General features: G+C 38.2%; 1 pseudogene across 1 annotated transcript; it reads left to right on the top strand.

Moving 5' to 3' along the window:
• Positions 1–314: 314 nt before the first annotated feature.
• Positions 315–17,417, top strand: LOC149148312 (uncharacterized; annotated as a pseudogene). Its single transcript, XR_016263640.1, has 10 exons — positions 315–578; positions 807–1,011; positions 1,140–1,230; positions 1,692–1,837; positions 1,953–2,098; positions 12,372–12,468; positions 13,894–13,998; positions 14,156–14,338; positions 14,494–14,695; positions 16,654–17,417. The product of XR_016263640.1 is annotated as an uncharacterized LOC149148312 (transcript).
• Positions 17,418–24,191: the final 6,774 nt, after the last annotated feature.

Here is a 24,191-nt window from a genome sequence, read left to right on the forward strand (position 1 = left end):
TCTAGCCTGGGTGAAGGTTCATCCTGGTACACCCCACACAAATATAATATTAAGCTACCTAATCTAGCCTGCTCAAAGTGATATCAACTTCAAGCTTACATTTCAAAAATCTGTTTGAAAGGAATTTGACCATTTGAAAATCCAAGAAGACCCACTAACTATAAATATATTCAGGAGTATTATCCTGACATGATTTTTTCTCCATTTTAATACCAGACTTTAAATGATTTATTATTTGATTCCAAGCGTTGAATGTAAGCTTTTTGGAAGCAAAGGGATCTACAGTTAAAGCACTTTTTGGCTTCCAAGTGGGTATGGATAAGCATGGATGTATTCGGCTTCTCATTGCTTTGCTTTGTTGGTGCTCATGGCTGCAATCCGTGCACAGGCAAAATCCTGCAAAAGAGATGACGACGAGGAAAGGAATTCTAAAATTATTTACAAGGATCCTGGCCAACCCGTTGAAGCGAGAGTTGAGGATTTGCTTTCTCGGATGACTGTGGCTGAGAAAATTGGGCAGATGACTCAGATTGAGCGTGCTGTGGCCAGCCCTGAAGTAATTGAGAAGTTTGGAATAGGTACAGCCATGGATCCCTATTTGTTTGAATGTGCTTTACATTTTGCAGGAATCTATGAGCCACTTCTTTCAGGTTGGCTTTCATGGAAGTATTGCTAATGTTCAATGGGCTGTATAGAAACTGTAGACAAAGATAGGAGACAGTAGATTTTCATATGGGATTAATATTTATACATTGGTCGGGGGATTTAATTCTGTGGGGTTTGAGTTTATTCGCTAATTAATGCAGGAAGCATTTTGAATGGTGGAGGGAGTGCACCTGCACCACAGGCATCTGCTAGTGTGTGGGCTGATATGGTTGATAGCTTCCAGGATGCAGCTATGAGCACTCGCCTCAGCATTCCTATGATTTTTGGAACAGATGCTGTTCACGGTCACAACAATGTTTACGGTGCAACGATTTTCCCGCACAATATAGGCCTTGGGGCAACCAGGCAAGTATTATAGGTCTCAGTGGTTACACAGGTTGTAGTGTCTGCAGGCATTTTATGCTTTAATACAGAATAAATATCATGATCTTTGTAGACTAATTCACAGACTTTTTCTTGATTTCTATATGCAGAGATCCTGATTTGGTTAAGAGAATAGGAGCTGCGACTGCTCTTGAGGTCAGGGCTACTGATATACCATATGCGTTTTCTCCTTGTTTAGTAGTAAGCACTCCATCTGGAACTTGAATGTTCCACTTGGTCTGAATAATGCCAAATAGCTGGTGTGGGCATTGGTTTTTTGTATAAATTGTAAGCGACGTGTCATTTAAGGCTGCTTATTAGGCCTGAGGACCTTGATACATGTATTTGTTTTTGGTTGTTTTAGGACTCATTCCATTATCAGAGATACCTGAGGATATTTGTACAAATGTTCAATATGCTAGATTGAAAATTTTCAATATTTTCCTTTACCTAATCTATTTAGGTTTCGTAGATGTCCTTGTTGCTTGCTATAATTCATGATTCTATGATACTATACGTTGTAATGTTAAGAATGTTTTAGAACTTTAAAACACCACTATTTAAACTAGAGAGTATTACATAAAGCAGGTAGAAATAGCACAGTGAGAAATGGCGGTTAAGGATCTCCCCAAAAAGTAAATTTAAATATTCTAAATTTTCAGGTATGCCGTGACCCAAGATGGGGAAGGTGCTATGAGAGTTACAGTGAAGACACAGAAGTGGTCCTAAGGATGACAGGTATTATCTTGGGTCTGCAGGGCTCTCCTCCTGAGGGACATCCTAATGGGTATCCATATGTTGCTGGAGGGTGTGTGAGGCAGTATCTTTATCCTGTGATTTGTCATGTCTTTTTCATAGTATTCAATGCTTAGACCTTTAAACTGCCCTTTTGAATGTGTTCTTAATTTATATTTTGATTGCAGAACGACTGTTGTGGCCTGTGCAAAGCATTTTGTTGGAGATGGTGGAACCATCAGAGGGATCAACGAGGACAATACAGTTGCAAGCTACAGCGAACTCTATCATGTTCACATGCGCCATATGTGGATGCCTTGGCAAAGGGAGTATCGACTATCTGTTGGGTATTTTTCAATGGGAAAATACCAAAACCAGACAAACATTAACACCACAGAGGTAATGCTCTGTTTCTCTGCCTCAGGGTCTTTATGCACAGGGAAGCTTTTAAAAACAAATATGCTCATAACAGCCCATTACACAGTCACAAAAAAAACACTTCTATTGATTTAAATACATGCCTGATACAAATACATGCCTGATACACATTCATCCTCTTTGCTGAGAGGGATTTTCCAAAAACTTTCATTCACCCATCAAAACTCTGTTTTCACCTGAGAAATTACTGTGCTGGGTTTACTGCAGTAAAACCCCTTTTTACATTTACTGGTGTAGAAACCTTCTTTTACATGCTGTGTAAAAACAAAATTTACACATGCTTACCCAAGAAAATTATATGCCTCCCCTGCTTGCGGTGTTTTACTTTTCTTCACTTCCGGGTAATAAAAAATTACATTTTCAGATGTGCTCCCACCATTTCTTTTCTTCATGCATTGCTGTGCATTTCCTTGGCTTTGCCTCCTGCTTGGATTTTACAATATATTCAACTGCATAAAAAAAATTACACAAGAAGATATGCGCTCCACACTTTTCATTTGCGGATAGCACTGCTGTGCAAATATTTTCACACTACTCCTCAACAAAAAAAACATCACACATTTTTTTCTTTGCACGCAGGCACATTGCTGTATATTCCCACACCCACAATACACCATAAAAAAAAACTCCTTACCACACACTCTCTTACATAGCATATATAAAAAAACATATATAAAAAATATATCGTATGTGCCCATAACCATTTAAGAGGGCCACCAAACAATTACGTAAAGCATTAAAAACATTAACTCCTCCATTCTCGGCGGTCAACCAAAACTCACACGCCACGCAGTGCATTGAATTGACGCAGGCCCGTGCACCTTCAAGGATCAACGGCTGACAACACGCAAGGAGATCGGACGGCGGAGGTTGATATCGGAAACCATACAACTGCTGAAGTTTACCTCCCGAGAACGTGACGTTGCGTTACGTCAGGTCAGAAACACGTGGCGGCTCCAAATTTTCTCGGGTTGAAGAGTACGGAGATTCCCTTCCCCGGAAACTGGCCCGAGAACTCTCCGGCGGGTTTGCTTGACGGTTTCTGGCGTCTGCGTTGAAATTACGATTTCAACACTCCCCTTTAATTTCAACAGCTGGGCATTCGGTCATACCCAGACTCTTCCTCACATGGAGGGATTCACCAATTGCTTTTGATGCAGTTCCACAAACAATCAAAGTTGTCTTCCTCTTAATAGAGGGATTAACCTGAAACTGTGCTTAAGAGCACCTTCCTCATGACAGAGGGATTCACCATAACAATGTGCTGAAGAGCACCTTCCTCTTGACAGAGGGATTCACCTGTGACTATGCTGAAAAAGCATCATCCTCTTGATAGAGGGATTTACCACACTATGCTGAAAAGCATCTTCCTCTTGACTGAGGGATTCACCATGACACTGCTTTACATGCAGTTTCAAAAACAAACAATCATTGCACTGCTGTGTGTGCAAACTCATTACAATGTTCTTTTATGCTGCTGCATATTCTCTGCTGCACTGTTGTGCCATCTTCTTTGCTGCGTCTACCCCACACTGCTGTGTCTACACTTGCACTGCTTGTGCACTTTTCAAAGACAAAATACTCTGTCTTTTCTGGAACAATTACACTGTCCCAATTTACAAATTTACACTGCTGTGTGTAAACATTTCTTACACTCACTGCTGTTGCATATATTGCATTTCAATTCAATGAACAACAAATTCATTACATTTACCTTTACTGCTGTAAGGAAAATTTCTTTTGCATGTGCTGCTGTTCAAAACTTCTTGCTGCTGCATTTTTCACATTTGCATTTCTGTGTGCTTCTCCTTCTTGCCATCATGCTGCTGTCCATAACTTCTTGCTGCTGCATTTTTCATGCAACCTTGCTTCACACAATCTTAGTCTTCATTTTTTTACACAATGCACTACTGTGCAATTCCTTTGGCTTTCTGCTGCCACACACATTCTTATACATCCAGTGTGCATTAAAAATCAGCTGTCCTTGTTTTTCTTTAGCCATTTTTGTGCATGCTGCATTGCATAAAAAAAATATTACATTTTTCACTGCTGTGTGAAAAATTTCATTGCATTCTCAGCCACTGGGCATTTATGCTCTGCTGCGTTTTGCTTCTTCTCATTTTCTTCTCATTGCTTTGCATTTTAATTCCCAATACAAAACATTTCCATCTGCTGTGCATTACACTCATTCTGCTGTGAGTATATTCTCTCACATTACATAAAAGAAAAACTACATTCTATTGCTATGCATTTCAATGCATGTGCACCACAAAAAAAATTTAAAACTGTTGTTCATTCTAATCCATGTGCTCCAAAAAAATTTCCAAACTGCTGTTTTATGTTCTGTCTTCCCACTGCTGTGAGGGTTTCCATGCTTTGCATTTTTCTCTTATCTCGCTGCTGCTCTTTACATTTCAGCGCTGCCATCTTTTCTTCTTTATGCATTTCTGTGCATATTGCATAAAAACAAAGCAAAAACATTGCTGATTTCATCACTGCTGCATATTACCTTTCAGAGGGATTAACAAAGATTTCATTTGCAACTGCTGCGCTGCAATACATCCTCCATCAACAAATGACTGTTAATACAGTTCAACAAACAAAAATTACAAGCTCCCCTTTAATGTATGCTTGTCTTCTTTTAGCAAGTTTTCTCAAAACAAACTCAGATCAGCTGCGTTGCTTAAGGTGCTGTCACACTTTATTTCTTTTCTTCTCCATACTTGTGTAACTTTCTTCTTTTGCATGGGTCTAGCTTGTGTAAGATCCCATGTTAAGTTACAATTTCGTGCCATATGCCCAATGTTATGGCACTTGAAGCATTCAACATTATTCATGAATAACATTTCATGATTTCTTCTAAAATTGTTTCTTGGAGGTTGTCGAAGACCACAACATCTATCTCCATGAAATGCTCTACAGTCTCTTTCCATATGACCAAAGTTTGAGCAAGCATAACAATAACCATAAAATGAACTTTGGTACTTGGGAGATGGAGGTTTCCTTGATGTACTTCTGAAGCCTTGCTGCCTTGAGATCCTTTGATGATCACCATTGCCTCTTGCCTTCTTGACATCAGCTACATTTCTTCTTGGAGCTGATTTTCTGCTTGGAGTAGGATTTCTTCTATTGTTGCCTTCATTTTTCTCCTTGCCTTTGCTGGAACTAGGAGCATCATACCTTCTTTCTGGCTTCTTCACATCTCCTTTGCTTAAAGCATCCTCATTCTTGTTTGAGGGTTCACCTACATACCCAAGTCCTGATTTATCAAATGGGGATCTGTGATAGCTAAGCATGTCATCCAATGCTTGAGAGCTCTTCATTATTTTGTTCAGCCCTTCAACCTTCTTCCTGAGGAGGACAATCTCTTCTTCCAACTTTTCACATACATTGTTCTTCTTTGCAAGCTGTTCCTCAGTTTCTTCTTTGCTACGAGTAGCTTCAGCTGCTACTACTTTGAAGGAGATAATATCTGTCTTCATTTTGGAGATTTCTTCATCTTTTGCTTGACTGCTCTTCATTTTCTTTTCAGCTCCTTGTGCCTGCTTCCTGGCTTCTTGTAGTTCGGACTTAAGGGAGGAGACCTCTACCTTGTACTGTCCAATCTCTTCTACAAGCTTACTCACTCTCATGTGCCTTTGTTCAAGTTGACTTGTCAAGACATCTGCCTGCTTCTTTGCTTCATTCAGTTGATTTGTCATGGATATGACTTCTTCATGATGTTTCCTCTTGCATTCTTCAAGTTCCTTCTTAAGCTTAGCAAGCTCTTTATCTCTTTCTTTTACTTGAAGCTTGATGAGGTCAAGCTTTTCATTCTCAGCTTCTATGATGGGTTCTTCTTGACTCATTGTCATGGTCAGTGCTCCCTTTGCATGAAGATCATGCAGTCTGTCCCATATATCCTTTGCTGATGTATATTTTCCTAGATTCCTCTTCACAGAATCAGGGAGTCCATCAAAGATTAGTTTTGCTGCTTGTGCATCATACTCCATGGATTCTTTATCCATCTTGCTGTCATTAATCACTGACTCCCAGACTTCAATCCCCTCAGACATTAGGAAAGCCCTCATCATTATTTCCCATACATCAAAGTTTCCATCAAACTTTGGGGTTTCAAATAAAATGTATTCTAATGGATTGCCTTCTAGTTTAGTAGAGGGGGGAGACACATTTTTAACAGGCCTGGAGGCTTTCTTCTTTGACCTTGCCATTCTTATCTAGGCTTCAAATACTTGACTGTGTTTTTTTTAAAACAACTGGCTGTCTTTAATAATAACTCAGAAACTTGAGAAATACCTGAATCCCTTTGGCTGAAACTTCACACTGCTGGAGAAATACCTTAACCCTTTTGGCTGTGGCTTCACACTGCTGGAGAAACTTTACAGCTGCAACAACTCATTCCTTCAGCTTCTTTGAGTCTTCAAAGAGCCTGGACTAGCTCCGATACCACTGTTGGGTATTTTTCAATGGGAAAATACCAAAACCAGACAAACATTAACACCACAGAGGTAATGCTCTGTTTCTCTGCCTCAGGGTCTTTATGCACAGGGAAGCTTTTAAAAACAAATATGCTCATAACAGCCCATTACACAGTCACAAAAAAAACACTTCTATTGATTTAAATACATGCCTGATACAAATACATGCCTGATACACATTCATCCTCTTTGCTGAGAGGGATTTTCCAAAAACTTTCATTCACCCATCAAAACTCTGTTTTCACCTGAGAAATTACTGTGCTGGGTTTACTGCAGTAAAACCCCTTTTTACATTTACTGGTGTAGAAACCTTCTTTTACATGCTGCTGTAAAAACAAAATTTACACATGCTTACCCAAGGAAATTATATGCCTCCCCTGCTTGCAGTGTTTTACTTTTCTTCACTTCCGGGTAATAATAAAAAAAATACATTTTCAGATGTGCTCCCACCATTTCTTTTCTTCATGCATTGCTGTGCATTTCCTTGGCTTTGCCTCCTGCTTGGATTTTACAATATATTCAACTGCATAAAAAAAATTACACAAGAAGATATGCGCTCCACACTTTTCATTTGCGGATAGCACTGCTGTGCAAATATTTTCACACTACACCTCAACAAAAAAAACATCACACATTTTTGCACGCAGGCACATTACTATATATTCCCACACCCACAATACACCATAAAAAAAAACTCCTTACCTCACACTCTCTTACATAGCATATATAAAAAAACATATATAAAAAATATATCGTATGTGCCCATAACCATTTAAGAGGGCCACCAAAAAATTACGTAAAGCATTAAAAACATTAACTCCTCCATTCTCGGCGGTCAACCAAAACTCACACGCCACGCAATGCATTGAATTGACGCAGGCCCGTGCACCTTCAAGGATCGACGGCTGACAACACGCAAGGAGATCGGACGGCGGAGGTTGATATCGGAAACCATACAACTGCTGAAGTTTACCTCCCGAGAACGTGACGTTGCGTTACGTCAGGTCAGAAACACGTGGCGGCTCCAAATTTTCTCGGGTTGAAGAGTACGGAGATTCCCTTCGCCGGAAACTGGCCCGAGAACTCTCCGGCGGGTTTGCTTGACGGTTTCTGGCGTCTGCGTTGAAATTACGATTTCAACACTCCCCTTTAATTTCAACAGCTGGGCATTCGGTCATACCCAGACTCTTCCTCACATGGAGGGATTCACCAATTGCTTTTGATGCAGTTCCACAAACAATCAAAGTTGTCTTCCTCTTAATAGAGGGATTAACCTGAAACTGTGCTTAAGAGCACCTTCCTCATGACAGAGGGATTCACCATAACAATGTGCTGAAGAGCACCTTCCTCTTGACAGAGGCATTCACCTGTGACTATGCTGAAAAAGCATCATCCTCTTGATAGAGGGATTTACCACACTATGCTGAAAAGCATCTTCCTCTTGACTGAGGGATTCACCATGACACTGCTTTACATGCAGTTTCAAAAACAAACAATCATTGCACTGCTGTGTGTGCAAACTCATTACAATGTTCTTTTATGCTGCTGCATATTCTCTGCTGCACTGTTGTGCCATCTTCTTTGCTGCGTCTACCCCACACTGCTGTGTCTACACTTGCACTGCTTGTGCACTTTTCAAAGACAAAATACTCTGTCTTTTCTGGAACAATTACACTGTCCCAATTTACAAATTTACACTGCTGTGTGTAAACATTTCTTACACTCACTGCTGTTGCATCTATTGCATTTCAATTCAATGAACAACAAATTCATTACATTTACCTTTACTGCTGTAAGGAAAATTTCTTTTGCATGTGCTGCTGTTCGAAACTTCTTGCTGCTGCATTTTTCACATTCGCATTTCTGTGTGCTTCTCCTTCTTGCCATCATGCTGCTGTCCATAACTTCTTGCTGCTGCATTTTTCATGCAACCTTGCTTCACACAATCTTAGTCTTCATTTTTTTACACAATGCACTACTGTGCAATTCCTTTGGCTTTCTGCTGCCACACACATTCTTATACATCCAGTGTGCATTAAAAATCAGCTGTCCTTGTTTTTCTTTAGCCATTTTTGTGCATGCTGCATTGCATAAAAAAAATATTACATTTTTCACTGCTGTGTGAAAAATTTCATTGCATTCTCAGCCACTGGGCATTTATGCTCTGCTGCGTTTTGCTTCTTCTCATTTTCTTCTCATTGCTTTGCATTTTAATTCCCAATACAAAACATTTCCATCTGCTGTGCATTACACTCATTCTGCTGTGAGTATATTCTCTCACATTACATAAAAGAAAAACTACATTCTATTGCTATGCATTTCAATGCATGTGCACCACAAAAAAAATTTAAAACTGTTGTTCATTCTAATCCATGTGCTCCAAAAAAATTTCCAAACTGCTGTTTTATGTTCTGTCTTCCCACTGCTGTGAGGGTTTCCATGCTTTGCATTTTTCTCTTATCTCGCTGCTGCTCTTTACATTTCAGCGCTGCCATCTTTTCTTCTTTATGCATTTCTGTGCATATTGCATAAAAACAAAGCAAAAACATTGCTGATTTCATCACTGCTGCATATTACCTTTCAGAGGGATTAACAAAGATTTCATTTGCAACTGCTGCGCTGCAATACATCCTCCATCAACAAATGACTGTTAATACAGTTCAACAAACAAAAATTACAAGCTCCCCTTTAATGTATGCTTGTCTTCTTTTAGCAAGTTTTCTCAAAACAAACTCAGATCAGCTGCGTTGCTTAAGGTGCTGTCACACTTTATTTCTTTTCTTCTCCATACTTGTGTAACTTTCTTCTTTTGCATGGGTCTAGCTTGTGTAAGATCCCATGTTAAGTTACAATTTCGTGCCATATGCCCAATGTTATGGCACTTGAAGCATTCAACATTATTCATGAATAACATTTCATGATTTCTTCTAAAATTGTTTCTTGGAGGTTGTCGAAGACCACAACATCTATCTCCATGAAATGCTCTACAGTCTCTTTCCATATGACCAAAGTTTGAGCAAGCATAACAATAACCATAAAATGAACTTTGGTACTTGGGAGATGGAGGTTTCCTTGATGTACTTCTGAAGCCTTGCTGCCTTGAGATCCTTTGATGATCACCATTGCCTCTTGCCTTCTTGACATCAGCTACATTTCTTCTTGGAGCTGATTTTCTGCTTGGAGTAGGATTTCTTCTATTGTTGCCTTCATTTTTCTCCTTGCCTTTGCTGGAACTAGGAGCATCATACCTTCTTTCTGGCTTCTTCACATCTCCTTTGCTTAAAGCATCCTCATTCTTGTTTGAGGGTTCACCTACATACCCAAGTCCTGATTTATCAAATGGGGATCTGTGATAGCTAAGCATGTCATCCAATGCTTGAGAGCTCTTCATTATTTTGTTCAGCCCTTCAACCTTCTTCCTGAGGAGGACAATCTCTTCTTCCAACTTTTCACATACATTGTTCTTCTTTGCAAGCTGTTCCTCAGTTTCTTCTTTGCTACGAGTAGCTTCAGCTGCTACTACTTTGAAGGAGATAATATCTGTCTTCATTTTGGAGATTTCTTCATCTTTTGCTTGACTGCTCTTCATTTTCTTTTCAGCTCCTTGTGCCTGCTTCCTGGCTTCTTGTAGTTCGGACTTAAGGGAGGAGACCTCTACCTTGTACTGTCCAATCTCTTCTACAAGCTTACTCACTCTCATGTGCCTTTGTTCAAGTTGACTTGTCAAGACATCTGCCTGCTTCTTTGCTTCATTCAGTTGATTTGTCATGGATATGACTTCTTCATGATGTTTCCTCTTGCATTCTTCAAGTTCCTTCTTAAGCTTAGCAAGCTCTTTATCTCTTTCTTTTACTTGAAGCTTGATGAGGTCAAGCTTTTCATTCTCAGCTTCTATGATGGGTTCTTCTTGACTCATTGTCATGGTCAGTGCTCCCTTTGCATGAAGATCATGCAGTCTGTCCCATATATCCTTTGCTGATGTATATTTTCCTAGATTCCTCTTCACAGAATCAGGGAGTCCATCAAAGATTAGTTTTGCTGCTTGTGCATCATACTCCATGGATTCTTTATCCATCTTGCTGTCATTAATCACTGACTCCCAGACTTCAATCCCCTCAGACATTAGGAAAGCCCTCATCATTATTTCCCATACATCAAAGTTTCCATCAAACTTTGGGGTTTCAAATAAAATGTATTCTAATGGATTGCCTTCTAGTTTAGTAGAGGGGGGAGACACATTTTTAACAGGCCTGGAGGCTTTCTTCTTTGACCTTGCCATTCTTATCTAGGCTTCAAATACTTGACTGTGTTTTTTTTAAAACAACTGGCTGTCTTTAATAATAACTCAGAAACTTGAGAAATACCTGAATCCCTTTGGCTGAAACTTCACACTGCTGGAGAAATACCTTAACCCTTTTGGCTGTGGCTTCACACTGCTGGAGAAACTTTACAGCTGCAACAACTCATTCCTTCAGCTTCTTTGAGTCTTCAAAGAGCCTGGACTAGCTCCGATACCACTGTTGGGTATTTTTCAATGGGAAAATACCAAAACCAGACAAACATTAACACCACAGAGGTAATGCTCTGTTTCCTCTGTTCCAGGGTCTTTATGCACAGGGAAGCTTTTAAAAACAAATATTCTCATAACAGGCCATTACACAGTCACAAAAAAAACTTCTATTGATTTAAATACATGCCTGATACAAATACATGCCTGATACACATTCATCCTCTTTGCTGAGAGGGATTTTCCAAAAACTTTCATTCACCCATCAAAACTCTGTTTTCACCTGAGAAATTACTGTGCTGGGTTTACTGCAGTAAAACCCCTTTTTACATTTACTGGTGTAGAAACCTTCTTTTACATGCTGCTGTAAAAACAAAATTTACACATGCTTACCCAAGGAAATTATATGCCTCCCCTGCTTGCAGTGTTTTACTTTTCTTCACTTCCGGGTAATAATAAAAAAAATACATTTTCAGATGTGCTCCCACCATTTCTTTTCTTCATGCACTGCTGTGCATTTCCTTGGCTTTGCCTCCTGCTTGGATTTTACAATATATTCAACTGCATAAAAAAAATTACTCAAGAAGATATGCGCTCCACACTTTTCATTTGCAGATAGCACTGCTGTGCAAATATTTTCACACTACTCCTCAACAAAAAAAACACCACACATTTTTTTCTTTGCACGCAGGCACATTGCTGTATATTCCCACACCCACAATACACCATAAAAAAAAACTCCTTACCTCACACTCTCTTACATAGCATATATAAAAAAACATATATAAAAAATATATCGTATGTGCCCATAACCATTTAAGAGGGCCACCAAAAAATTACGTAAAGCATTAAAAACATTAACTCCTCCATTCTCGGCGGTCAACCAAAACTCACACACCACGCAATGCATTGAATTGACGCAGGCCCGTGCACCTTCAAGGATCGACGGCTGACAACACGCAAGGAGATCGGACGGCGGAGGTTGATATCGGAAACCATACAACTGCTGAAGTTTACCTCCCGAGAACGTGACGTTGCGTTACGTCAGGTCAGAAACACGTGGCGGCTCCAAATTTTCTCGGGTTGAAGAGTACGGAGATTCCCTTCCCCGGAAACTGGCCCGAGAACTCTCCGGCGGGTTTGCTCGACGGTTTCTGGCGTCTGCGTTGAAATTACGATTTCAACACTATCATGGCATCTTACTCGAGCTGGAACGGAGCGAAAATGCATGCATGCCATTACCTTCTAACTCACATCTTGAAAAACACAATGGGATTCAAGGTAAATGCAGAAACTTATGGCAAATGCTATTTTTACGTTTTATCTGCTTCTGATTGTTTTATGTGAGGCTTAGAGTACTGCAGGTTGCAGCTGGTTGTTGCAAGAAATTACATGTAAAGGCTGTTTTCTCTCATGATGATTTTGTTCCATGCTCTGGACAATTGTCACCCACATAAACACTTGGAAAACTCCTGTGCTATTTTCACTTCAAAAACTCTCGTAAGGTTTTGCTTTGTTTGGTCCTTGTTGGAAATCACGTTTCTCCGATAAAAATGTGATTAACCTTGTTCTTGAAATGCGTTTTAACATATTTCCCAATTGCTTTTTGGACCACAATTTTTGTTTTAATGTTTGTCAGAACTTTATTGCTTTGAAATTCTTACTGTGGTTTCAGATGTATTCCTAAATATTTTTTAGGAACAAATACTTTTTCTCTTTTGTTGGGACGAGGTTGGCATTCTGAGCAAGATTTTCTGCATAACCCGGATGCTCATAGTTTAGGTTGATACGTTTTGTTTCTTGAAGATGGACCACATTAGTATGATTCAAATTTCAAAATGTAGAACTAAACTATGAAGATGCTGTTTCTCAAAAAATCTGGCTCAAAGTGAATCTAACGGCAAAGGCAAGTGAAATGAAATAATATGGGCATTTCATAAAGGAAAACAAACCAATAATACAGCCAATAGAATGCAAGCATCAGGACTCAGAAATGAAAATTGCGTAATGTCAGTACAAAATTGCTAGACAATCTTTATAGCCTAGGCCCTAGCCAATACGTTCAATTGTCATTAAACGCATAAAAACACTTGTCAGATTCGTGGGTAAAAAGAGAGATTTTTATTACAACATTAACTTAAGTTAAGTCATGTATCTGACTATTATTAAGGGATTGCACAAATGTGAACAAAAGGACCTCGCCTTTTGCCTGTTGTCTCTACTGAGGCCAAACATGATCCTCAATTATAGGTGGAAATTTATTATTTCTGAATAAGACATGACAATCACTCTGAGTCTGCCATGTCAGGCTACACTTAAGCAAGCTGTGGAGCATCTATTGGCATTGTTCTTGCACATGGTGATGTGCACTGGGTGTGGTATAGGACATTCTAGTGCCTAATTAGGGAGAAGGGAAAGATGGATATTAAGGTGGATGAGAGTAAGTGGTACTCACACTACCGTAGGGTTTTTTGTATCCACTAGTTTTAGGGGGATGAGGATGTGGATAATTGTAATACATAGATATTATAATGCCATCAGCCCATGGGATGCTTCTAGTGTTGACAAGTCACTTGAGTGAGAGTGAGGGGTCTTGGTAAGGATGGTACACAAATACCTAAATTGGGCATATACAAGATTGTATTTTTATGCCATTTGGATGGATTCTTCCTCATATTTCACCATTCTCTTGATTATTTCGTACAGGGATTCATCATTTCAGATTGGGAAGGAATAGACAGTATTACCTCACCACCAGGGGCAAACTACAGCTACAGTATTTCTGCTTCAATCAATGCAGGCATTGACATGGTACATAATTCTGTTTTATATTCTCTTCTTTAATAGGTCTTGATTTTTTCCCCTTTGTACTATGTTTTGGCAAATTTATTTTGTTTCAACTCATTAGGTTATGCTGGTTTATCCTATTTAGTATTGCTAATGAAATATATTGCTTTAAACATTGCAGGTGATGGTCCCTTTCAACTTCCAAACATACATTGATGAGCTCACAGCTCTAGTGAACTCGAGTGCGATCTCCATGAGCAGAATAGACGATGCAGTTAGGAGAATTCTAAGAGTAAAATTTGTCACTGGTTTGTTTGAGCAGCCCATGACAGACCGCTCCTTATTGGGCATGGTTGGCAATCTTGTAAGCATAACATTTTTCTCCCTTCCATCTTCTGTATTCTTCCACTCTCCAACGTTATAATCGCATCACTTTCTTCCTGTAAAAGGTCTCAGAAGTTTTGATTCTCTTATCATCCACGCGATTCGTGAATTCCATTGTTCTTCTTTACGATTCAGGCACATAGAGAGCTAGCCAGAGAAGCTGTACGCAAGTCTCTCGTTCTCTTGAAGAATGGGAAAATGCCTGAAAAGCCAGTATTGCCTCTTGACAAGAATGCTCCGAAGATACTTGTAGTAGGCAGTCATGCGGACAATCTGGGGTACCAGTGTGGAGGATGGACTATAAGCCGGAGAGGCAACAGTGGTGCAACAACTGTAGGTAAACACAACAAATTTAAAAGGGCTAGTTTTCACTAATAGGTATTTGCTCGCACAAACCTATCTAAACCAAGGAATGGTGTGCATCTCTTGTGAGCTCCAATGTTTTGGTTATTAGCTAGCTATTTGCAATTTTGCACCAACATGTGACATTGTGAAGTTGAGATATGTATCCTGGAACTTCACAATTTCAGGTGCACATCAGATGTCCATCTAGACGGGTCCGTGTTGGGATGGAACTTATACTCAATGCACCTAATGTGTCGATCAGATATATATATGTTGATAGATTGCCTCCACCCCCATAGGGACTAGATAGATGTGTCTGTCCTGTTATCTATAAATTCAACGCACCCAATACTTACTGCGGTGGTATATCCCATGTCGAGGTTGGTTTGAGCACCAATGTTGGACCTATCAGGCCTCAACTAGCCATTTGCGTGAACTTGGAACCTGGGATATGTACCCTGGAGCTTCACAACTTTAGGTACACATCAGATGGGATATGTATTGGGATAGGATCTGTCAATACATCCAATGTGTCACACCAACTCTCACAGGGAATGAATAAATAGATCTGTGTTGTAATCTAGATTGAATGTATCTGATACTATCTTATTGCAGTGGCATATCTCCATGCTGGAATTTTGTTTCACATTAATAGTCTCCTGTTGCTTCTCTTTCCAATGTGTGTAAAAAGGTTTGTGTTGTGATTTATATTCAATGCACCCAATATGATCTGACCACAGTGGCATAGCTTATGTTGGGATTTATCATTTTGTTGTACATTAATAATAAATACTCTCCTATGTTGGAATTTTGTTCTACATTAATAAGAAATATTCTCCTTCTAATGAATGTTGTTGGATACCCATGAGCTGTAGACCAGTTGGTTTGTGCGGGGTTTAGTTCCCACCAGGTCTCAAGTTCAAACCTCATGGGGAGGGGCTGAGGATGGAACCCATCTTTGGAGGAATTAAATTATCCCAATAGTTGTCTAGGTTCGACCGAGCCTTGCACAATCCTGGCTCGGCATTGCTACCACAAAAGACTTGACAACTCTTTGCTAATTTGATATTCAATATACCCAATGCATTGTTTATAATAGGATCAATCCCACACAACAGGACTAGATGGGTCTCTGTTGGATCTACATCCTTGCACAATCCTGGCTCGGCCTAGTTACCACAAAAGACTTGATAGTTCTTTGCTAATTTCATATTCAATATACCCAATACATTGTTTATAATAGGATCAATCCCACACAACAGGACTAAATGGGTCTCTGTTGGATATACATTACAGCCAATATATATACACACTGAACTAGATCGGTTTCTGTTAGATCTATGTTCAATATGTTATGTAAATATATGTGCCGAAGGATCAACTCCACCCCAACTAGGGCTCGATGAGTTTGTGCACCCAATATATTCTCCGGATACATATGTTTGCTGGATGACAGCCACCCACTGGAATTACCTGGATCTGTGCATGAGATCAATAGCTAACGCACTCAATGTATCATTTAGGTAAAATATATCTTTACAATGGATCACATGTTGAAGGATCACACCTACGCTCGCAAGGACTTCTGGGTTTTCGCTTGTACCTATATTTAATGAACCCAATAAATCATTTAGATAGGACCGTCCATGGATCACCCCATCCTACCCACTGGTCTTACATGGGTCACATGAGATCAATATCCAATGCACCCAATATATCGTCTATACTTCATATATATTTACACTTAGAGTGCACGGAGCACCCGAGCCCCCTGATTGTAGAATGTAACTTGCTTCTGCTCTCCCTGCAACTATTTTTTTTTCTAATTTTTTTCTCAATAAAAGATAATTTGAATTCACAAATTCTATGTAATCTGCTCTAGAATTTGTTACCTGCATTCCTAATTGCTTGAAATCTGAAATCTCCATTGTTTTCTTCTGCGCTCAACAGGAACCACCATTCTGGATGCCATAAAACAAGCCGTCAGTCCGTCAACCGAAATAGTATACGAGCAGAACCCAGATGCAAATTTCACTAAAGGGAAGGGATTCTCTTACGCCATTGCAGCAATCGGGGAACCTTCGTATGTGGAAACAGGGGGAGATAACACCAACCTGACCATCCCTCTGGGGGGAATCGACGTGATAAACAATGTATGTAACGACGGTTTTCCGTGCCTGGTTATTTTGATATCGGGGAGGCCGTTGGTGGTGGAACCCTACTTGAACAGAATGGACGCGCTCGTAGCTGCGTGGTTGCCTGGAAGTGAAGGGCAGGGCGTTACGGATGTTATATTCGGAGATTATGATTTTCAAGGCCAACTGCCCAGAACGTGGTTTAAACGCGTGGATCAGCTGCCTATGAATGTGGGTGATAGGGATTACGATCCATTGTTTCCTTTTGGGTTCGGTATGAACATGAATTTGCAGAGCGGCCATCATCATCATCACTAGCAAAAAAACGAATGAAAGAATCATGGCTGCTGCAAATGTAAATGTAAATGGATCCTGGTGTGTCTCTCTGCTGATTATTCATCAGCTCTTTGTATTCTGATGAATTATGGAGTCATGGACTTATTGGTTTCAGTTTTGTTAAGAGTGGTTGGCAAAATTTTGTTTCTCAACAGATTTTCTTTTTTTCTGGCCTTTGCATAAACTGTCAGGGTCAGGGAGAGGAGCAGGGCCTGCTAAAAACAGGTCGAGGACAAAGATCATGTCAAGGTTGTCAGCTTGGTCTTACATGTGAAAAGACTAGCAGCTCATCTGTACTATGGATGATAGGAGATGGCATTACACTCTGATCACCATGTAGTATAATAACAGAACTCACACGTGATGGATTACTCGGAAAAAAGTCAGGATTTCATGTGGAATAACAGTGTATGGGTTGCTCTAGATTATTTTAGATCAGTGGTATGTACACCAATTGTCATCCTCAACCCTATACCTGCCATCAACTTTTACACTACTTGCCATCATCGACTGTATACCTGCTATTAACCTTACCATATACCTACCATTAACACCTCCCACATTGAGGAGAGCTTGGATCCTAAAAGCATGGGTTGGCATTAAGGATATAACGGTACTGTTAATTTTTGCCTATTAAAAACTAAAAATATCTTAAGGGTATATTTAATCAATTTTATTTTAAAGCAAAAATTTTCATTTGAAACTAATTTGAAGTTAACAATGGTCAAAATCAAATACAAAAAGCAACTCATCCATTCACCAACTTGGGGCGAAAGAAAATATTAACGTAACCTTGATAAATTATTATTCCTTTCCTTGAGCAGCCAAGCTACTTACCTTTAAGAAGGAATAGACCTGAATTCATTGCTTTTTTTCGTAGATAGTATACGTGAATTTGATAAAGCAGATGTGAAAAATATTTGAAATATTTCCAAGATCCTTATTCTAACAAGCATACGAGCAAGAGGAACTATTAATGAACAAGGGCAAGCAACTTGAGGAACAATTTATTTATCAAAGAGCAACAAGAAATTAGTGCATCCCTAAACCCTACTTTAGCAAGCATACAATTAATAAGAGGAAGAGGAACTATGAAGCATGGCCTTTTTTGGTTCCAAGATATTTTGCATACTCAAAAACAACTTTACTTTCTTGGTTTTTGATCTCTATATGTTTTCAGTGTGTTTCCACATCCATAATTTTATTTGTAGTCGAGATTTAATTTTGTCTTGCAAATGGTGGCAGCCTTAACTATAACTTGATTAAGAAAATCAGGGGTATTTTGTTGCAGAGGATGGTAGCCGTAATCTATAACTTGATTAGGGAGATGAGGGGTATTTGATGCAGGAGGATCCACATTCTCCAACATGTCACAGACTCCGTGGTGTGTTGTTGTCAATGCAGAGGTATCCATGTTCTACTATACATGGCATATTGCATTGAGTTCGCTATCAGTAGTCCTCCAATGACCAAATTGGAGTGGCTGATATCTTTGCTTTCATTTGAACAGAGAATCAGTTGAGAGATTTTAGGGTTTATGTTGAACACTGAAATGTTTCCATGCTAAGCTTTAAGGCCACTACTTACATTATAAATTGCTCGCAATGTAATTGAGCAAGGGGATAGATATTCCGAAGTACAATACACCTGCCAATGCACTATTAAGGTTAGAGTCATTTATGTAGAAATTTCATCAATTGAGGTTTCTTTTGCAAATTCAAGATATTTGCCTTATTAGAGGTAACACAAATCTAATCCTGGGAATTATGGCAGCAAATAATAGACACTACACTTCACATCAACTCCAATACGCTAGGAAATCGAAGAGAGAACTTGCTAAATATATGCCAACAAATTCAGTCCTTTAGGGCAATATTATCATGTGCAAACAGAGTCTGAAATCATTGCAATGAAGCCATATTTATAGCAGTAAATATGTCTTATTTTCAATGTAAATGTTAAATCCCTAAAAAATTTCAACCTTAACTTATGTCAACTCAATTGAACATATAAGTTTTAGAACTTTTACCAAACCATTACGGTAGTGATATCTCTTTCTAATTAATTTCCTCGATGGAGATGAAATCGTCTATCTAACTCCGTAGGCCATAGTCTTTAATAAAGGGGAAACCCATTATCTAATGTTTTGAGGTAACATTGGCTAAATTTTGGTTAGTTGGGGCAAAAAGGCCAAATTGGGGCTACACTTGCAACTCACATTAGATTAAGGGAGAGAGAACCCCATGAAGAATTTAGAAATAAAAGAGACATGAAATCATTTTCTCATCATTGATTTGGATTAGAATATCTTTGTTTCTTTTCAGCTGCAGCTTTGAGGGTTTTAAGACCCCTTTTTCTCTTGATTAGTTTCGGTGGAGGTGATCCCACCCTAGCTAGTCTCCTTTATTCTGTTACAACATAATTGTGTCGAGAGGTAGATGTATAGGCGTTAGATGTTAAATGTTAGATGTGTAGACGTTAGATGTGAAATGTCTAGGAGTTAAATATGTGAATATTTTTTAAATGTGGGGGCTCATAAGTATATTTATGTTATGTAACATTTTTACTTCGTCAAATTACATATAATTTTATTTTTTAAATAAATAAATAAAATTAATAATTAATATGAAAATAAAAGTGAGATAAAATTGTGAAATGTGTAGGAGTTAAATATGTGAATATTTTTTAAATGTGGGGGCTCATAACTATATTTATGTTATGTAACATTTTTACTTTGTCAAATTACATATAATTTTTTAAATAAAATTAATAATTAATATGAAAATAAAAGTGAGATAAAATAGTAAATTCACTAGAGGTTTTTGGGCTTTAGGTTTTTGCAACCCATGGTATTCTTCTCTAATGGTAAAATTATAGTAAAATATAAATAAAATACAAAAAATATATTTTTAAATAAAATAAATAATTAATAATTTTAATAAAATTGATATAAAATAGTAAATTTGTGGATGAAGGTTACAGATAAAATAGTAAATTTATGGATGGAGGTTTTTGGGCTCTAGGTTTTATCAACCTATGGTTTTTCTCATGTCATTCTTCTCTAATGTAGCCAATTTAAAGGTGTTAATGTGAGACATTCATTGCAATAAAAGCTTTTAGCTAGATCAAAATAAATTTTAATTTTCACAACAAATATCATAACCCTGAGTAATTTTCATATCCAATTTGACAAAGAAAATGACTTAATAAAGACACACTAAAGGAAGAATTTATAGCTTTGTGGATGCATGTTTTCTAGGTAAAACTTGGAAAAAACAACCTTTTTCACTTTGTTACATAGCCTTCAAAGATTAGATTTTTCGAGGTTATTCTGCATGTTATTCATTTTATTTTATATGTTTGAAATTTTACTCTTGAGTGTGAAGAGAAAAGCAAGCACGAAAAAAACAAAATATGCTACATGCAGTCCTACATTTTGCTTATATTTTTTTGTCTGCATTAAAATTTATTGGAGTTGCTCAGTTTAAACTGTGTCAACCATTAGTTTTAACCTTCCCACGGAAATTCACTGGAATATGGTTCTCAGATATTCATAACAACTTAGTTTGGATACAATTGTTATTGAGTTTAATTTAGGAGATAGAATGATAGCATCAAAAATAAAATAAAATGAAGGAGAGTTAATAGTCTCGACTCCTGCAAAGACAAAGGTATATATTCTTATTAATGTTTATGGTATATTAAAGGAGCTTATTAGGTTTTACAGTCTAACAATAGAGCTTCAAGTAGATTGTCTTAACTATCGAGCTTATATATATATATATATATAGAGATATATATATATATATATATCAAACCATCCTAGATCCATCTTAATTCTGAATCTATTAAGCACTGAGAGGGATCAAATGTCTCGAGGTGCAAACATTTCCTTGAGTTTTGCACTCAAAAAAATGGTTTGCACCACGAGAGATTCATTCCCTCTCCGTGCTTAATAGATCCAAAGTTAAGATGGATCTAGGTTGGTTTATGGAGCAACTTGCCTATGTTCTGGCTAGCAAGAAAACAATTTTCTATGGATATTACTTGTTCGATCAAGTCTTGTTCAAGAGCAGCGAAGGTACTTCTGTGGCAGGCCTGGCCAGCATACATTTTATAGGACAACGAAACTTCTTCACTAGGATTTCTCTACAGTGCATCCAAGCTAGGCTGCAAGGGATCCTCTTTGAGGTACTAGAGCTGAGCAAGCGACAACGAGGCCTTACTCATCTGAACAGGAGAATCGTTGGAGGTTTTAGGGTCCATCCTGAGACACTTATGACATCAACTATATGTGGCCTTCCCTTCTGAGGCTGTGACATATCAATGCCCTTTTTTGTGACTATTTAAGGGTGACAAGGCAATTCAAAGTTTACCTTGTGATAATGAGTTTGTGTGGAACAATTCCTGTGACAGATCATATTGCGAAGGGGGCTGGGGAAGCTACAATCCACACTACCCCATATATTTTTGGATGGAAATTTCCTAAACAAGCTTAAAAGGAAGATGAAAGTTCAGTTCAGGCATCATTAGGAAGCATGATCTTCTGTAGACTGAGATCAAGCTAAGTAGTAGAACATACTAGTTTGTAAGTTAACTTAGTAGTTGTGAAATCATCACTGTTGATTACTATTGTGGATAATTTATATTTTATAGACAACCATTATTAGACAAACAAAACCATTGGTATAGTAGCCCTAGTGGCAGATTGATATATTGTTATATTGTAAAGATTTATTCTTATCTGCAACATTGTGTACCCTATGTTATCTCTGCTATAAGTTGAAGAATACTATGAGAATTGTTAGTGTTTCTCTTTTGAAATTTTACAACGCTAAGGGAAAAAAATCCCTAGGGATTTTAAAGTGGTATTAGAGCCAACTCTCTTGCTAGCCTGGAGGGTTATGAGAAAATGTGGCAACAAGCATTAATTCCCCCCTTGGGGAAGGTGAATGTCGTTTTTCTGCAAAAAATCAAAGATTGTGTCAAGGATAATATAGAAAGGGGATAATGGATTGAAGCATGGATGAAGGCACACCCAAATGATTGGTCATGGTTGTACCTCCTAAAAAGAAAAAAAGAGATCAATCTCTTGTATCTGGTGGTATGGGCAACTCAAAATCTTCACCTTACAATAACGACGAGACTCAAATTACGTTTGGGAATGATGAGAAGTCTAAGAAATACTTATCAAATAGTAATGCTACATTTTTGTGTTTAGTTGATGAGAACCATGAGTTTGCATCTTAGGGTATCTCAATAGAGGAGAAGAAAGGGGCCGAAAACAATAGCTAATCTGAGAAAAGTGGAGGCAATGACTCATCTGGAAATGAAAATAATGAGGGAAAATCAAGAACATAGGGTGAGCCAGAGGAGGATGAAACCGGGGCTAAAAAAGGAGCTTCCTATAGGAAGCCATCAAGTATCTCCAAGTCAGACCACTAATGGTAATGCTTAAGCACTTGTTTTTGCTGGTGGTTTAAGGAGACTTGTTGACTGTCTTATAGAATAATGGGATTTTGATGAATATGAAAATGAGGATGATATTGGCTATATCCAGAAGTCTGTAGAAGATGAGGCTTGTACCTTGGCTCATGAGATAGATTATCTCAACAATAATGTTCAAAGGAGATATGAACATGGTGACCAATCCTTTGTTAAAAACATGTACTTCCTAGGGGGGCAATCAAATGATATCGAGCCAAAAGTTGTATCATGATGGGCAGACAATTGAGGATGAGGAAAAAAGCTTAATGCCAGAAGTAATTAATGGCAAGGTTTTTCTCTGCAGAGAAATGGAGTCGAAAGGTTGTCCAATGAAGAAATCCCAAGAAATGATTAACAACCCAAGGATAATTTGTGAGATCTACCTATATTGAGAACTGTGATATAGAAGATGCGGGTATTTATTTGAAGGGAAGTTTTGTTATGTGGGGTAGTGAAGTTGGTATTCATAGATTTAAACATGATAAATATGACAAGAGTAGTAGTTCTCAAAGCAGTCTGGATAGAGCTAAAGAAGTTTAGGAAAGGCAGGAGCCCAAAAATGACAAAATGGTTAGATATGACTATGATTCTTTGATAGATCATACGACTGTTTATCAGTGCCAATTTGGGAAAAGTGATGTGGAGGAATTCAAGATAGAACACGAGAAATCCCCTTGGTCAACTAACACGAGTTCAATAGTTTTTGAGGGTGCAAATGATTATCGACATGCCATGATTGGTCATGATGTTCAGATCCCATTTCTAGCCAAAAAGATGGAGACCTATTTAACATGGCACGTACTATACACTTGACCACATCCACACAAGAGAGCACACAGAGAATAACAAATAAGTGGGATATTTTCAATGATATTGATGATGGAGATGTAGGAGTGATAGAGGATGAAGAAGCCACAAATTTGTAGGAATAGGTTCAACAAATCAAAGCACATGAAAATGAATTTTGGAACATTTGATCTACAGATTGTGCACAAAAGAAACTAAATTGGGTTTTAGGAAGATAAAAACTATCATGTAGCCTTTCAACTGAATGATTGCAGAACACTACCATGTAATTGAGAAACTAGGCTCTGTGGCCTTTAGTGATGTTGTATAAGATCACAATTTACACATGAGCATGAATGCTTGTTTGAAAATCATACAAAATATTAAGGAGATTTTTTGTCAAAGTCTTGATGAAATAAAACTTCTTAGATGCATAAACAGGCATGACCATGCTTAGTAAGTACTGCATATTACATTTGTACTGCAACTACTTCTACTATCATGGACACTTGTTTATTGTTAGTGAACATTTGAAAGAAATCTTGTATGAGTCCAATAAGTTCAATAGAGAGTTTGGAAGGGAGGTTTATTTTACAATTCCAAGAATAGTAACATTCAATTGTTGTTTAGTGTTTGGAAGCATTGTAGTGCTTACATAATCTTGGTCTTATTCATTGTGATCTAAAGACTGAAAACACTCTTTTGAAAAGATACAATATGTTTGAGGTGAAGAGAGAGCCCCAA

This window comes from Pinus tabuliformis, chromosome 9 (assembly GCF_031772625.1).
Source record: "Pinus tabuliformis cultivar Carrire ecotype Pingquan chromosome 9, CPIR1, whole genome shotgun sequence".
Taxonomy (NCBI): Eukaryota; Viridiplantae; Streptophyta; class Pinopsida; order Pinales; family Pinaceae; genus Pinus; species Pinus tabuliformis.